Source organism: Poecilia latipinna, unplaced genomic scaffold (assembly GCF_001443285.1).
Source record: "Poecilia latipinna isolate Pla-1442-1.1 unplaced genomic scaffold, P_latipinna-1.0 Scaffold225, whole genome shotgun sequence".
In the NCBI taxonomy this organism is placed as follows: domain Eukaryota; kingdom Metazoa; phylum Chordata; class Actinopteri; order Cyprinodontiformes; family Poeciliidae; genus Poecilia; species Poecilia latipinna.
Genome location: NW_015112841.1, coordinates 393488 through 407761, shown reverse-complemented (window position 1 = coordinate 407761; position 14274 = coordinate 393488). Strand labels below are relative to the sequence as shown.

Genomic DNA, 14274 nt, shown 5'->3' with positions numbered 1-14274 from the left:
TGGGGGGTTTCCCTGTTTTTTTCCCCCCTTCCCTTGTTCCCCCCCCCTTTTTTTTTTTTTTTTTTTGGGTGCCAGGATCTCTGATGAGACAACAGCACCCCAAGGTCACGAAGTGGGGGGTAATCAGCTCCCATTTCCTGCTGCTGCACTGACTCAGATGAGATTACTTTATCACTGTCAGCAGCAGCTCTAAGGCTGGGCATCTCTGTCAGTCCAGGCTGAACCTTTGGGCACCTGCGTCAGAGCTCAGACCGCCAAAGCCCACGGAGTAAAGTGGGCCCACTCACCGTCGTTTCACGTCTGAGAGGCTGCTGCTGCTGCTGCGCACAGGCGCACAACAAGGAGGAGGGAGGGCGGATGAGCGGGGGGGTTAAGGGTCCTCTAGTTGTCGGGAGCATCAGTGACAAGCTGCTCGGTTAAACCCTCTCGCAGACGGTCCACTGCCGTGTCCATGTGGTTTCTGATCGCCTTGACAAATCAGCGCCTCTAAACCAGCCCCCGGGTCCAGGGTTTGTCCCTCCTGTCCAGCACCAATCTGAGCAGGGGAAGGAGGACGGGGGCGGGAAGGTTAGTTTGAAGAGGGCAGAGCTTTGCGAAAAGCACGCCAAATTATCCCCTATTTCACCGCTGGAAAAAAAAAGAAAAAAAAAAGAAAAAAACAGATCCATACCCAGTGGATGATAACAGTTGAGGGTGAAATCAGACGGACTAAGCGTCAGAACCTCATTAACTCCAAGGAGGGAGAAGAAACGGCAGGAACGCAACCCTCAGTGCTGCGGGTGAGATTCAGATTTTTTTTAAAACTAATTATTTTATTGATTTATTTAATGTCCGTCTTTACCTGCGCCGCTGAATGTCTCGTGTTGTTGTTGTTGTTGTTGTTGTTTTTTAAAAAAGAGTTTCGGTAACGTTCAGGTCCGAATGACAGCGGGAGACGCTTTCTGACGTCCTCGGCAGCGATGTTTCATTCAACATGTAACAACTGCTGTTTGTGGAGCTACCGCAGTATAATTGGTGGCTTAACAGGTCTCCGTGGCTGAAGTGGAGATGATGCTGGACCGAGGGATGCGGCGCTGCATGCCTTCCCTGCCTGCTCCGTTTCGTTTGCGCTCGGGAAATAAGTAGTGTTGTTAGAAAACGTGTGTCCCCCCCCGTGTTAAATAATTGTTTTATCTGTTTGTGTGTTTTTTTTTTTTGTTTTTTGTTTTTTTGCTTGTCTTCGACTGGCAGCGGAATGCGACACTGTGGCTCGGTGCGGGTAATTGTTACTTTCTGTTAATAGGCAATTAACGTAGCGCGCGTGACGTTATTTCTCCTCTCTCTCTCTCTCTTTTGGCTTTAATGTTGACAGAAACATAATAAAACACGAGCGCGTTCGTCCTAACTCCGGTCTCGTGCTTTGACCCCCCGCGTGCCATGCAGCCCGTCAGAGAGGAGATGCCGCAACATGAGAGAAGACTGTTGAGCGGAGGCTAAGTTAACCTTGGAATAAACCTCCCCTCCCCACCCAGCCACCCCTCGTTAAAGCTGTCTGCGCCCCCTCTCACCCCTACCTTGCAACACCACCTCTCGTTAGCTCAATAGCATACTTCTGACGTTCCTTTGCTCACAAGTTTGTTTGTTTTTTTAATCACCTTAAAGAGAATTTGAAGCGCTTCTTATTGATATACTTAAACACGTAAAGACAAGAGACATGTCTGCTCCCTTCTTTACCTCTTTGGGTGCTTTTCCTGCGTTGCTGCCCCTGCATGTTGTGTGTTGTCACTGGACACAGAGGCAGCACGGTGCCCTGCTGCTTGAATAATGTATTTGTAACATTAAGATCTGCCTTTAACATCCACTTGATTGCAGAAGTCACCCTATGTAGAAAATGGGTCAGCAGAGACATGCACTCATAACATATAGACTGCCTTCCTGCTGTTGAATGGGAGATTGTGAGGAAGCAGTGTTGATTTGCCAACTGACTCCACACACATGCTTAAATGTCCATCTTAATGTTTCAAGCCGTTTGTGACAAGAGAGTTTAATGTTTTCCGCAAAGAAAGTCCTTAAACAGAGTCGTCTTTAATTAGCGGCTCATAATCAAAGACTAAGAAAATGCTAGCCGTTAATTACATGCACTTTTCCAGCGGGGGAAAACGTTAAAGAATTAATATTATCAACAAAGTCACTTGTGTTCCCTCAAACAGATCCGCTAAAATAAATGGAACTGCATCATGTTTTATTCATATTTACATATTTAAGGTTGATTAGGAGTTTCAGAATCTTCCTGTTGGTGATTCATTACTTTCTTTCCCCCCCCTGGGGTACAAACATGATATTACAAAGAGGCCCACTTTTCTAGCCACTGGTCACATTCTGGCAGCGGAGCCATATATTTCTATCACACAGAGTTTGGTTTAGGAGGTAAAACGAATCTTTATAGCTCACTGTTAAAGCCCTCCAGCAGAGAGAGGTCACAAAGTCTCCATACCAATCATTAGACACTATGTTCTTTGAGAGTGATGTAAGAAAATACTTTTTTTTTTCTGTTCAGAGGGTGCTTCGGTCAGATTGGAGGGATTGAGCGTTTTGGTTCTAAACTCTGCAAGTGGGTTTGACGTCAAGCAATGGACGAGTCTGTGGGAAAGCACCTCGTGTCTACTGTTGAATACGGTGGAGAGCCTGTGATGCTGTGGGCAAACTTTTCGAGTTAGCCAGAGATTTTTAATAATAATAAAAAAAAATAAAAAAAAAATCGGGTGGACTCTACTGGTATGATAAATTATTGATCCATAGCGAGACAGAAATTATTCAGTGGACATAAACTAATTCCCAGCAGAAAGCCAGCGTGGTGAACTACAGAGAGGGAAAACCCAGGACATAGAAAGTGACTGTGCAGAAAGAAACAGTCAGTGATTCGTCTCTGGTTTTTGTCCTGACCTTTGGAAAAGTTACAGAAGATGACTAAAAACTTCCTGTTGGCTAACAGGGCTGTGAAAATATTAATAAAGTTTCCCAGTGATTGTCCCATGACTTTGTTAAAGCAGCTTCTTCAGGTTTTCTTTCCAAGCCAAGTAAATATATTCAAATAGGGTTACTGGTTTTTAGACTATATACTACTGCAATTATTTTTTTATTGCATGTTTCAACAAGGCGTCATGTACGCCTAAATTGTACTAAAGCTCAAAATGTCATATTATTATTGGCAGGAGCACTTTAAACCCTGTCCCCATAAGCGCCATTGCCACTCTCTAAATGAGTTCTCAGGTATTCAGATAGTTCTGCCCCCTGAACATCTTCTGTCTGAAAAATATCCAAGAATGCTGCATGCAGAGGTTTCAAAATAGGTCGTTAAGTCCTCAAGGCTGTGGCTGACGTCACGGTGGCTTTTAATCATCACCTAATTCCAGTCTGAAGTGTACATAGGTTAAAACGTAGCCCGCACATCAGAGGGAGCTACGCTATTGCTCCGAATTTTAGCTTAATCTTTTCCCTGATTTTCAACCAGCCAGAGTCAGAGGCCACGTTCTCGATATAATTACTGGACACCGTCCAGTTTGAGGTTATGAGAGAATTCCACCCGCTTTTCCCGCTTGCAAACGTTGTAGGCAGTTTTTCCCCTTCTGCAACTCTCCATTGTTGTCGCCACACCTCTCGGTGTGACAGAACACACAGCCGTACGGCGTTCCGCATGGCCCGCTCTCAGTCTGGACCAAACATGATGATCCTGGACTCATGAGTGTGACCATAACTAAATGGCTCAGCCAGTTTGGACATATGGAGCTCCCCCCCTCCCCCCATCCCCAAACTACCGCCATGTTTCTCTTCACACTAAATTGTTGTGTGGGGAACAAAAATGCTGTTCAGATTTCTTGCCCGCTGTACGCAAGCTAGCAGACTGAGCAGATCTTTCTGAAGCTGGAAAGTCACTCTGTTAAAAAGATGGAAGGTTTTCAGGAAGATTTCTTTTTTTAAAAAAAAAATGTATCTACACCTCTTGAAGTTTTAGCATGTATCAAAAACATCAATGTGTCTTACGGGGATTTTATGTGATGGACTGACACAATGTGGTGCATAAAGGTGAAGTGGAAGCCAGTGTTCTGACTATCTGTGCAACTTTGTCAGATTTTCCTACCGTAGCACGGATAGATAGCCAAGTCTGTCTGTCAGTTTTGCTGCGCTCGCAAAACTGCTACCGTCATGTTTACAAACCGAAAATCACGGCAGGCTGTGTTAATAACATTATTTGAGTGACGGGACTGAAGTGGAAGCTTAATGCTTACCATTGGAACAATTTATATAGACGACAAAAACACAAAAATATCACTTCCTTCATCTGAACATCCTACCCGTTTTAAAATGAAAAGCTATCGCAGATGTTTGCACTAATCCTTTTATTAGAGTATCTTTACCTTCTTAAAAAACATTTTAAATACAGAGATTTTTGTAAGAATAAAACAGCGTCACACCGGGGAAACAGATTCTTATTGAAATTAAATCAAACAGACATCTGCAAATACAGATCACCGCAACTCTTTTTTGCACATTAATACGTCGTATGACTTTATCAGGTTCAGCGCAGCCACAATGTGTCCACTGGATTGCACGGATCACTGTGCACTGAAATGACAGGATGTGATTAATATACACTAATATCACACCTTCAATCTCACAGAATATCGCTACCAACATGCTCTATTTAGCATGGTTTAGTAAAAAAAAGAAAAAAAAGTGTTATTAAACTAAAATATTTAAAAGTATAGGGGCAGGGTTATAAAGTCAGGTATAAATAAAATGCATTAAATAAAGCTTACCTTAATCTCCGACGAAATAAAACGGACGAAACAAAATTTCCACAGGTAGGATGTATTGATAAAAAATCTGCTGAGTAAGCAGTCTGTGACGTAGCATCGATGTGCGCATGGACATTACCACGAGGTGGGATGGATTCATGCGTAGCACAGATTGTTAGAACACCGTTTTTCAATCCTTCTTCTTTTTTTTTTTAAATAAAACAGAGACCCATGGCGACTCTGGAGGAGCAGCAGAGCTCAGTAGCTCTGGAGGGAAACTGCATCCACAGGAAATCTGCTAATCTTGATTTGCACCATAATCTTCTCTTATTTTTTTATGTAACCTAGAGAGAACTAACGACCCCCAAGCGAGTGTTTTCTTTAGATCCTCAGTATGTGACAAGTATTTTATATTTTATTTGTATTAATTAAAAAAAACATGTTTTATTTAATGTTCAGTCTATGCAAAGCGCTTTTTAGTAACATGAAGTGATGGAACAGTAGTTGGAAGAAAGACATTCTTGAATTTTTTTTTTTATAACAAGCAATGTCGGGGAACACAGCAAACATGCGTTAGGAGGTGTTCTAATAAGAGACTATCTCCCCACCCCCAAAAAAAAAACAAAAACTCAGTTGTAAAACATAGTGGTGGCAGCATCGTGCTGTGGGAATGCCCGTTTTCAGCAGGAACATGGATGTTGACCAGGATGATAGACGGAGCTAAATACATTCCATCCGTGGAAGAAAACTTATTAGAGGCTGCAAAAGACTCGAGTCGGGGTTAGAGGTTTACCTTCCAGTGGGAAAATAGTGAAAAACAAAACACACAGCCAGAGCTGCAATGCAAGGATTTAGGTAAACGTGTGGGTCACATGTTAGAACAGCATTATGCTATTCTGCAATGAAGAATAATCAGAAATGTTTTGAGATGGACAAACCCGGGAGCCTAAAGGCAAAGGGAGGCTCTGCTACGTGTCGACTCAGGGGAGAGGGCACATCTTTCAGATTTTTTTTAATTTTCATAATAACCTGAAAAGCCATTAACAATTCACTTTATACTTTGTCTTGGTCTATTACATAAAACCCAATTAAAATACAATGCAGTTTGTGTTTCCTACAGGACAAAATGCATTCATGTTTAAAGGGAATGAATACTTTTTTTTCCTTCCTTTTTTTTTTCCAGCCACTGTCATCTCTATTCTTTGAAGTCTTTGCGCACGTGCATTCAAACGAAATGTGGCAAAGACGGAGGCAGATTGTTGCCGGGTTTCGCATTTGCATTATTGTTCCTTCAGGCACATGGAGGCATGATGCAGTAAAAACCAAAGCATCTCAAGTGATTACGAAAGAAATGAGAGTAATATCTTCCTCCATGTTTGGGGGGGGGGAGGGGGAACAAAACAAAAACAGTTATTGGTGCTTCTTTGTGCGTCGGGTGTGCGCTTTTGGCTCTGTGAGCAAGACGATATTATTACCATTCATTTCGCAAACTTCTCATGTTTATGCTGAAAAAAACAAAACAAAAAAAAGGCAAGAAGATGGAGAAACTAGCTTGGAAAGTCTCTATGTGCGTCTCCGTGGTTCTGGCAAAGCAGGCGCTGGGCTAAATTAGCAGCAGCAGCAGCCATTAAATGATTATGATAACAGTATGTAATTATAAGAGGCCCCGCATATACTGAACCACAGTCACGTCAGTCATTGAACACTGAGCTCTGAGGGGAGATAACAGATGATGAGAGGTGGAACAAACCAAGATAAAAAAGAAAGCTATGCAGGGTTTGTGCAGACAAAGAAGTGGAGACACAGAGGAGTTAAAAAGTATTAGCCCCCTTCCTGATTTCCTAATTTTGGCATGTTTGTCACACTTAAGTGTTTAACTGATGGCCAATTTAAACATCAGTCACAAGACAAGAAAATAAGCGTAAACTGCCGCTTTTACATGAAGCTGTCTACTATTAAGAGAAAGAAATCTAAACCTGTGTAAAAAAAAAAAAAAAGGGTTTTCCCCTCCATGTTGAAACATAACTGTAGGTTTGTCACACCTACAATCGCTGTCTGTAGCCACAACCAGCCCTGATTAATGCCACACTTGCTCTTAATTGAGACGTCACTTAAATAGGACCTGTCCGACAAAATGTTACTGGGAAAAACGCTGAAGACGACGACAGGAAGTAGTAGTGGTAGGAGGATGACGGTTCGTTTATGTCTTTTTGAACAGTCTGCAGCTGGCTCCAGCGTGGCACAGTTCATAAAAAGTTGTGCGTCATTCAAAAGCCCATATGCTGCTCCCAAAGGGTTTGCCTCTCCAAAGCCCAAGTGAGATCGCAGAGACGACTCATCGAAAAGGTTACAAAAGGCCCAACAAGAACATCCAAAGAACTGCCGGCCTCACTGGCCTCGGTTAAGGTCGGAGGTCATGCCTCCACCCTAAGAAAGAGACTGGGTTTTTGGAGCTCTGCATGACAGTTCCAAAACCACTGCTGAGCAAAAAGAACATTGTTTAAATTTTTCGTGAACACGCGTTGATAATCCCCAAGACTTTGGGGAAAACGTTCACAGGACTGATGAGACAAGGGCCTTTGGAAGGCATGTGGTGCCTTACATCTGGTGTGAAAGTTAAACCACATTTCAGAAAAAAACAAAAAACATCATACCAACAGTAAAACAAAGTGGTGGGACTGGGACTGGAAGAAAATGGAGCCATGATGACGACCAAAACATCACGAAGAAGAGCGTCCGACCATCCGACCATGACCTCAAGACGAAACTTGACGAGGGTTCTGCAGCAGGACAATGATCCAAAACACACCAGCAAGTCCACCTGTCAATGGCTGAAGCAAAACAAAATGACTTTGGAGTGGCCTAGTCAAAGTCCTGACCTGACTCCTTTTGAGACGCTGCAGCACGACGTTAAAGAGGCAGTTTGTGCCGGGAAACTCCCCCAATGTGGCTAAATTACAATTCTGTGAAGATGGAGTGGGCAAAACGTCCTCCACAGCTGCAAATGACTCATCGTCAAGTTATTAAAACATTCAATTGCAGTTGTTGCCAAGGGCGACCCAACCAGTAGGTTCGGATTTTTCCCCTTAATTGCAAAGACCTTCATTTAAAAACTGAACTTTGTGTTTACTTGTGTTGTCTTGGATTATTACTGGAATTTCAGTAACTTTTCCTCCCTTCGTTTATTCTCCTGTCTCATTGCTTTCGGCATTCATGTTAAACAAATCATTCAATCTCTTTTCTGGTTAGTGTTGTCTTGACACAGCAGTTGCTGTATTCCTGGACAAATATTCTTCCAGAAGTATAATTTCTGCAGTCTGTACAGAAACAGAAGAGTCTTGATCTGCAGGATTTTTTTTTTATTATTATTTTTTTTTTTTTGAAGATGCACATCTCAGTAAATTAGAGGAGGGATAAAAACAAACACGGGCATAAAATATCGTCTTGTTCCCCAGTGGTACGGTTTAACATATTCTTGTCATTCCCCCCCCCATTCTGTACTGAGATTTGGACCTTTTTTCACGGTGGTGGGATTGCATTCTTCAGAACATGATGAAAGGAATGTAAATTTGAGGAACATTTTTCGGGTTTTAGCGCCCTAGCTTTTAAATGAATTCATGAACCCTCCCTCTCTAATATTAAGCGTTCTTAGAAGCCATTGTCACCGCATCCAGAGCTTCACGCTGCGCGGTTCTTTAGAAGGAAGGCAGTGAGAAATCACAATCGCATAATGACTCTCTAAAAATAATAAATCCGCAGTTAAATCCTTTACTCCGGTATTTTTTTTTTTTTTAGAGTAACTTTTGAAACCTGCACGTCCGCGCTGTAGTTACAGTAAGGACTGATCTCATTATGTATTGATTTGTGTGGGCAGCCATTTTTCTCCAAGTTAAATACATATTACACTGCAGGCTGAGGGAATGTAATATTGCATTTTTCTTGCCCCGCATTAATTCTACTTGAAGTTTTTTACCACTTTGTCAAACTATGACCAGTGATGTTTAAAGGTGCAGACTGTTTTACAGATAAAGTCTTAAAAGTGTACTTTTGAAGGCAACTGGTTACATTAGATTTATGTAGCAATAACAGAGTAAATATGCTGGAAATCCCTTTTTCTTCCACGTCACATTCTTGCGCTTCTTGTTGTTAGTCTTTGACATAAAATCTCATGAAAATCATCGAATTTGAGGGCTGTGGCATTTCAAATTTGGCAAAAAGAAAAAAAAACTCAAGAGTTATGCGTTCTTTCACAAGACACTGTCTCTTTTGTGCTGTCTGAGCTTAAGGCGAACAGAAAAGCTTCCAAATGTCAGCCTTCCCAAGGAGACTACATCTTAATTTTAGGTCCGGCCGCACACCAGAGACAGAATGTCTGCAGGTCACCAGACACTTTGCAAATGTCAGACATCCGAGACCCGAAACGGTGTCGATGATGAATGCCGTATTTAAAACCGTAAAACATATCCAAAAGGTTGTTTGTCCAGTGAGGAATCGTCGCTGCCTTTCCCCTAACTTGATTTTTTTTTTTTTGGCTGTGAGAACGGAATACAAATATTTGATATACGACTTACGATTAAAGCTGGCAGACGACTAGAAGCAATTTTAGTTCCTCGAGGAAAAGGCGGCGCTTGGCTGTATTTTTCGCCGCGGATCCAGATAAGCTGGAAAAGATAGACTCGAAGGGTATCCCGCTGGACGGCGGATGCACTTTTTCGTGACTCGGCACGCTTGGTTCATTTGCGAGAGTCGTGTGGATGAAAGGGTGGAGCACTAATGGGTTTTTTTGGTGCAAGCACATATCGGTAATTAAAGCTTTCCACAGCCATCTTGAAGATGTCATTTTGTTTACTGTTCTGACCATGGAAAAGGTAGCGGGTGCAAATGAAGGCGATAATTCACCGCTCCTCCTCGGCGACTCTCATGAGTGTGATGATGCTCGTCCTTTCGTAAGACACTGTGGGCAAAACATCATTCACCAAGCTGTTGCCTTGGTAACCTGGTGAGGTTTTTTTTTTTTTTTTCCTTCTTTCTTCTTCTCCTTCTTGGGCCAAAGATAGTGGAGGTTATCTGGAAGTCCTGAAGGGTTTCTGTAGGAGAAGAGAAACTTTAGCTGTCTTTATTTAATTTTGTATCGCAGCTGAGTAAATTGTGTGTGTCACTGGCTCCTGAGGGTGTCACAATCTGCAGCGTGAGCAATGCAATTATTTTCACTTCTTCTTGAGCGGGGAAACTGTGTGTCTGTCAAAGCGACTAATGCGTTTTTTTTGTTATTCTGTGACCCGGAGTTCCTGAGCAAGTTTAAAAAAAAAAAAAAAAAAAAAAAGCCAGAAAACGTCACTGGGCTTTTTGTGATTGTGCTTTAGCAGCGTGAGCAGAAATCCTGTAGATGTTGGCTTCTCTGTCCTTAGAGGACATATCTTTTCATCAGGGTAAAACAATAACAGACCCCCCACACCCCCTCAGAGTTTCCTTTTTAAAGTAATTTGGAAAGGAAACGCAGATGCGAGTATCCTGCAGGCATGTTTAAATGACTTCTTATCGCTTCGTCGTAAATGTTCCAGTTATGTAAAAAAACAGAAATTTGCACGTCAATATTTGTTTTAGCATCTCCATTATTTCTTTTTGCCCGTGTTATGTGGTGGTGAATAAAACATTTTGCGCTCTGGGCTGATGGCTCAACAAGAGCAGCAATCTGAAGAAGGCTCTAAATGAATCCCTGTCCGCTATTGGCCGATTTATATTGGCACTGGCTGACAGATGTGACATTTAAAAGACTTGAGATGTCTTTTTTTTTTTTTTTGTATAATTAGAAGCGATCCGTCTTTTCTAAGCTCAGATTGTAACGTGATATTACAGCGGAGGTTGCCAAGTCAACTGGCTTCAAAGGCTCGATCCTCTGGGCCGCATAGAGAAAAGACGCAACTTCAAAGGACAGCAGTAGAGATTGCTAAAGATTTATATCTAAATAAAAACCAGAGAGAGAAGAAGGTGGCAAATGTAGCAAAGGTAAAGAGCAACGGTCTTTTAACGCCAACAAAGAAGAAGCGTATTTCTTTAACGTGATCTGCAGACACGCCTTTCAAAATGTCCTGTAAAAGTTGCAAAGAAAAGGATAATATCTGCAGAGTATTCAACGTAAATCAGGAGAAGTCTGTTTTCTGCTCTCTTTTCATCAGCCTTCTGTCACTTCCTCATCTAGAGGAAGTCACTCCTCCACCTGTATTCAGCATAATTTGGTCTGAAGAAGTTAGACCTGAAGAGTTGCCGTCTGATTAAGTAGCTTCATGCTCATCAAAAATCTCAAAATAGCCGAACTGAATTCATTTACACTAATTTGAGGTCATTTAAAAGACAGTAATAATACTACTAATAATAATAATAATAATAATAATAAAAATAATAATTTGTAGCTTCTATTAAGAGTTATTTCTCTTTCATGAAATTGAAAACACGTTTCATGAGCAACCACGCAACAGACACTGAACAGAAAGGCTTTGAATTAAAGCTCTTGACCTTTACTTTGTTAAAACATGTTAGCTTTACAGCTAATTTTGTCATTGGGATCGCCTTACACGGGTCTGACACGTGACATTAAGACATTAAGATACGAATTTCGCCCGTTGATATGGAATGTTGTGTATGACGTGGGATACCAGGGTTTGGTCTGCAGATTGTGGTTTCATCCTAACAGTCAAGGTTATTTCACCCTTTAAGCTGATGTTCATAGTGGCAGGCCGGCCCTATTGGTCACTGAAGCAGTAAGCTTTTTGTAATCAGCTTAGCTAATGCTAATTGCTTAATCGTTCAAAAAAGTTTTGCTCGTCTCCACGCAGTTAATTGAAACCGTCTGATCAGATGAGCTTTAAGTACAATGTTAGACTTGTGATGTAATTGCCCCACTGTTAAAATCTTTAGCAGGAGCAAATTAGTATTGAGAAGCAAATTAAAATTTCTTTAGATTTAGACAGTTTTCCAGATGATAAAGGAATGGTGAAGCTACGCACGTTTAGGTATGTTGTTATGACGTGGTACTTCTCTGGATACAACCCAGGTGGTGTTGATCAGTCAGTCGTTCCTTCCCTTGAGTTCATTTCACCTGGTTTTCATGTCATTTAATCGCCTCCCACACACAGAGAAAAGCCAGACAGTTTTTATTACTTTCCTGTCAGATTCTTCTCTTTTCCATATCCTTTTCACCATTGTTTTGCTGTTCCCTCCAGACGCTCTGATTTCTTTTTTCCCCCCAATAATCAAATATATCCGGAGAAGCATAATTTGCACGACAACAAATTTTAAGGAAAATGTATTGACTCCCAAAAGAGAAATTCAATTAATAATACCAACTCTGTGGGGTTTTTTTCCTACTCTAAATGACAGAAAAACTTAAAGCATTTGTTTAATTTTACACTCAAATTTTGCAAAAAAGTTAGTAATTAAATAAGTTAAAAGAACTGAATATATTGAAAACAAAAGATGATGTTAAAACAAAACTGGCAAGATTTCAACTTGTTAGCACTTCAGACACAAAGACGTAGTTGGAGAACAACAACTGTATCGTTTTTAAATCTGTAGAGCAGATTAGCAGATTTTCTCTTTAACAATTTATATAAAGAACTGAATATATTGAATATATATATATATATATATATATATATATATATATATATATATATATATATATATATATATATGCAAAATAAGTTCCAGTAGTCGTTGTGGACAGCAGTGAAAGGTTAACGGGGCTAATTCAGTTTACATCACAGTCATTCTGTATACCCAGCAGAGTGGACTGCAATCTTTTTAAATTAACTGCAAATTTCTGCACAGAACCAGCAGCTCCTTCCTTCATAAGTAAATTCCCCCTCCCCTCGGAGACGGCGGTATTTATAGTTATTTTATCAGACAGTCCCAGAGGATTGCAGGTATTTTAATGTGCGCAGCTTCTGGACACCTTCCTGCTGTCTCAGCCTACACCTTATTACTCGAGGTATAGCACAGAGACATTTATTTCACAGAGATTATTTTCCATCCGCTACGCTGCGCTGACATGATCGAACGTAGTGTAGGTGTCATCAGAGTCGCTCAAATAAACCTTTTACATGCACAAGGAGATTTTACGGCTCGAATTAGACCACATTTATTTCATTTTAACGAGCACAACGGGATTGTTTAGCGTTTGATTCAGGAAATGTGTTGTTCACGGTTTTAAAAGCATTAAAACGTGTGATGTCGCATGTGGTAGACGGTGGTTTTGTGCGCTTCCCAGCTCTAATGAAGAGACACGGCATCGTTTTTAGCTTTGAAGACCTAAAAGAAGTGCTTTTAGATTCATGTGTAAATATTCTGCAAAGGTTTTTGGTTAGTTCAAGGTTTTGTAAGGCTGGGAGAAGATTGTAGAAAGAAAGAAAAGTGATCTCATTGCTTTTTTTTTAAAAAAAAAAGCATCACATCAGCTTTGATAAAGCAGGAACTGTTGTATTAAAGTAAGTATAATAAAAGACTAAGAGACTACAGAGGCCACCAGCAATTTTATCATGACAGGTCTACTTTATTGCATTTGGTGTTTTATACTTGTAAGCACACTGTGTCTCCAGGAGAGCTTTTACCGTGGACGATTCTTTGTCCCGGATGAAAAACCATGAACTTTCCTTTTTGATAAAAACTGAACAAGACATGAATAAATTCTTACCACAGCCAAGAGACATATGAATGCCGTTATATAAAAAAAACACTAAAATACAGGAAATAACTGTTGTTCATCCGCAAAAGTATTTCTAAAACCGTATCTATGTAATATTCCTTAAGCTATTTAAGTTGAGGCTTTATGTGGCAAAACAGCAAATAACTATTGAAAAGTGTGAAAGTTTGTCTTCAACAACAGTGGGTCAATACTTTGCACAACTACCCTTCAATGTAGATGCAGGTAGGGTTACTTCTCTACCAGGATTTCAAATGTAGAGATGGAAATTTCTGCTCATACTTTTTAGACAAAATTGTTAAAAATCTGACGGCCAGCTGCCAATTTGACAGATTACACTTCCCACACCGGACCACTTGATGCAGACAATTTCGACTTCACAAGAACGTCATGGAAGAAACCAAATGAATCGAGGAGTGAATTCGCTGCAGAGCATCGTCTCGTTTCCTCGTTTTCAAAGCTTCGGCTGACGTGTTGCTTGTAATTTCGGCCTAAAGTCTAAAATGCGGCAGGGGAACGTGGATTCATCCTCCAAACTGACGTCAAAACCTTGAAACATTTGATTACGCCCAAGCTGGGTGCGCAGTTGAGGCCCATGAGTTAAGTTGTGAGACCTCGGGTTCAGGTCAGGTCAGACGAATCGTTCAAAAGTCGTTTAAATCCATCGTTTATACGTTTATGTATGTTACTGGGGCAGCAGTAAGTGGTTTGTCTTACTGTGGAGAAAGAGTTGATGACTTCTCTGTTCAGCTTATTCAGACTGATTATTTAAACCAGATAAAAATTAAATGGAATTAAAGA

General features: G+C 40.9%; 1 protein-coding gene across 3 annotated transcripts in view; it reads left to right on the top strand.

The window, feature by feature from the left end:
- Nucleotides 1-344: 344 nt before the first annotated feature.
- Nucleotides 345-14274, top strand: part of gabra3 (gamma-aminobutyric acid type A receptor subunit alpha3) — a 128161-nt gene continuing 114231 nt past the window's right edge. Inside the window, exon 1 of one of the 3 annotated variants that reach the window (XM_015031969.1) lies at nucleotides 345-779. The gene's annotated coding sequence lies outside the window, so the exon portion shown is untranslated. Of the gene's footprint in view, nucleotides 780-9434; nucleotides 9775-14274 lie in introns of those variants that run through there. The other 2 variants (XM_015031967.1, XM_015031968.1) reach the window with 2 other exon arrangements.